Source organism: Ipomoea nil, unplaced genomic scaffold (genome assembly GCF_001879475.1).
Source record: "Ipomoea nil cultivar Tokyo-kokei standard unplaced genomic scaffold, Asagao_1.1 scaffold0980, whole genome shotgun sequence".
Taxonomy (NCBI): Eukaryota; Viridiplantae; Streptophyta; class Magnoliopsida; order Solanales; family Convolvulaceae; genus Ipomoea; species Ipomoea nil.
Window position 1 is genome coordinate 1,362,086 of NW_017617408.1, and position 2,915 is coordinate 1,365,000.

At 41.6% G+C, this 2,915-nt stretch overlaps 1 long non-coding RNA gene across 1 annotated transcript; it reads right to left on the minus strand.

The window, feature by feature from the left end:
- Positions 1-1,653: 1,653 nt before the first annotated feature.
- On the minus strand, positions 1,654-2,506 carry LOC109179911. Its single transcript, XR_002054009.1, has 2 exons — positions 2,304-2,506; positions 1,654-2,067 (listed from the first exon to the last, which is right to left on the minus strand). It is a non-coding gene; the product is annotated as an uncharacterized LOC109179911 (long non-coding RNA).
- Positions 2,507-2,915: the final 409 nt, after the last annotated feature.

Consider the following 2,915-nt stretch of genomic DNA (forward strand, 5'->3'; position numbering starts at 1 on the left):
TAAATGCATTCACATAAAATTATTTCATAACCCTAGTCCCTAGAATGGTAGAACCAGAACACTACCTGAGCTATGGGCTATGGTATATGGAGATTGAGAGAAGTAGAGAACTTACACTATCATTTGAAGGAACAAGACTCGACCGACTTGTTGCAGATCGACCAGACTGAAGGCGAAGCTTCTTCTTAATGAGACTCATGGCGAGAAGTGAACGGCAACGTCGCAGCCTCGCAGTCGCAGGTAGCAACGGCTGCAGAGTCACAAGTAAAGGCGAGAGCCGAGAAGTGAAGACTGAAGAGTGTTAAAGTGATGTCTAAAAATGAATAAGGGATTTAGGGCTAAGGGCTTATCTCCTTTACTTCTTTACAGTTGTACACACTACACACTACTAACGTGTTTATTTTAATATTTTATACTTTAAATATTATTGGGCTAATATAAAACAGATTTAGTCGTGGGCTTCTTCCTTGGTTTTTCAGTCGGTTATTTTATTTTTTGCCCAAAACCAATAGCCGACCGAAAAACTGAAATGACCGATTTTTTTATAGGTAATAACCGATAACCGAAATTTTCGGTCAGTTCGGTTATCGGTCATCGATTTTTCGGTTGGTCCGGTTTTTTTACTCACCCCTACTTGCAGGCATAGTGACCAACTCCCAAGTACCATTGTGATCCAAAGCATTCATCTCCTCAATCATGGCATTTCATCGCCTAGGATGGGACAAAGCGTCTTTAACAGTTTTTGGAATTGAAATAGAATCAAGGGAAGCAATGAAAGAACACGAGACATGTGACACCCTATCATATGATGCAAAAGAGGAAATAGGATAAGTACAACTATGTTTACCTTTCTAGAGAGAAATCGAATGCTCATCAGCTAAGACTGGATAAGATGACACAGAGGTGGTGTCAGAGCATTGAGCTGGTACCGAGTTCGGAAGGGAAGCGGGAGGCGGTGCCAGAACGGGTGCGTCAGGCCGAGGTCGACGAGAATACACTTGTAAGACAGGATGGGTAGGAACAGAGATAGGAACAGAAGACGTGACCGTATACATCAAGATATCATCCTCCTCCCCTTGACGAACAACATCTGGAGATGAAGGAAATAAAGGGATATCCTCATGAAATGCAACATCAATGGAAACAAGGTACCTACCAAGCTCAAGAGAGTAACACCTATACCCCTTTTGCACACGAGAATAACCAAGAAATATGCACTTCAAAGATTTGGGATCTAACTTGGTGACATGGGGACAGACATCCCGAACAAAGCATACGCAGCCAAATATATGCGGGTCAATATGGACAAAGGCTTTGAAGGATACAGAGTATGGAAAGGTGTTTTCCCATCCAAAACCGCAGAGGGCATGCGATTGATCAAAAAATAGGCTGTGGAAACAACATCAGCCCAAAACTGCTTGGGAACCCCCATTTGAAACATCAAGGCCCTTGTAGTTTCAAACATATGTCGATTTTTGCGCTCAGTGACCCCATTCTGGGCAGGTGTGTCTACACAAGATGACTGATGTAACATTCCTTTCTTAGGCATATAAGAGACAAAGGGGTACGAAAAATATTCTTTAGCATTGTCACTGCGTAAAATTTTGACAGGAATACCAAATTGGTCTCAATTTCAACGCAGAATCCACAAAACACATCAAATAGTTCAGAACGAGACTTCACTAGATATAACCATGTCATTCGAGAAAAATCATCAACAAACGTAACAAAATACTTAAACCCAAGTTTAGAGGTCACATAACACAGACCCCAAATATCAGAATGTACTAACTCAAAAGGAGCAGTTGCTCGTTTGTAAACTCTAGGACTCAAAGGCACACGATGGTGCTTGGACAACTGACACAACTCACAATGTAAAGAAAACAAACTTGAAAACTGCGGACACAATTTCTTCAATAAGGGAAGGGAAGGATGCCCCAAACGACAATGAGCTTCTACTGGAGTGACAGCACCCGAACAAGCAATAGACCCCAACCTCGTGGTGTCAAGAACGTAGACGCCCCCAGACTCGCGCCCCTTACCAATAACCCTCTTCGTCAAAAGATCCTAAAGCAAACAATAATCATGGAAGAACGTAACAAAACAGTTTAAAGCACGGGTAAGCTGGCTGACTGAAATTAAGTTGAACGAAAAGTTAGGTAGATGCAATACAGAAGACAAGGGGAGCGTGAGCATTGGCGTAATGGTACCGGACCCAAGAACATGGGAAGAAGAACCATATGCTAAGGTGACAGGGGAACTATGTGGACGGGAAGAAAGCGTGGAAAACATACTAGAGTTACCTATCATATGATCTGTGGCACCCGAGTCTATAACCCATTTGGATGAGGATGAGAGAAGGCACGTGGTTGCGTTACCTGAGTCACCAATAGCAGTGACTGAAAAGGATAAACGTTTTAAAGATTCTTGATACTGAGAGGACTTGGCAAACTTATCAGCAGATACCGTGATCATTTTGGAAGATGTCTCAGGTGTGGATGCAACATTAGTGATGTTATCACATCTTTGCTTGTTATTATAGTTATTTTGAATCATCTTAGTATTTAAGTTCTTTAATTTTGCTTATTTAATACATATTTTCCTTGCTATTATCATTTAATTATGGTTCACACTTGTTTCGAATGTTTTACGGTGTTTGTTAGTGTTTTTGAACCATTGTAGGTCAATTCTATGAGTAAGGGAAGTTCAAGGATGAGTTTGGAGCAATTTTGGACAAGTTCGGGGACCAGAAGGCTCGACGCGTCGAAAATTTCCAGAATGTTTTTGTGATCGAGACCTGCTGGTCTCGACGCGTCGAGCGAGGCGCGAAGTCGCAACTTAATTACAAAAGGGCGTTGGCTTCAGCACCTTCAACTTCCAATTTCTTTATTTAAATATAGGAATTATAATTTGAG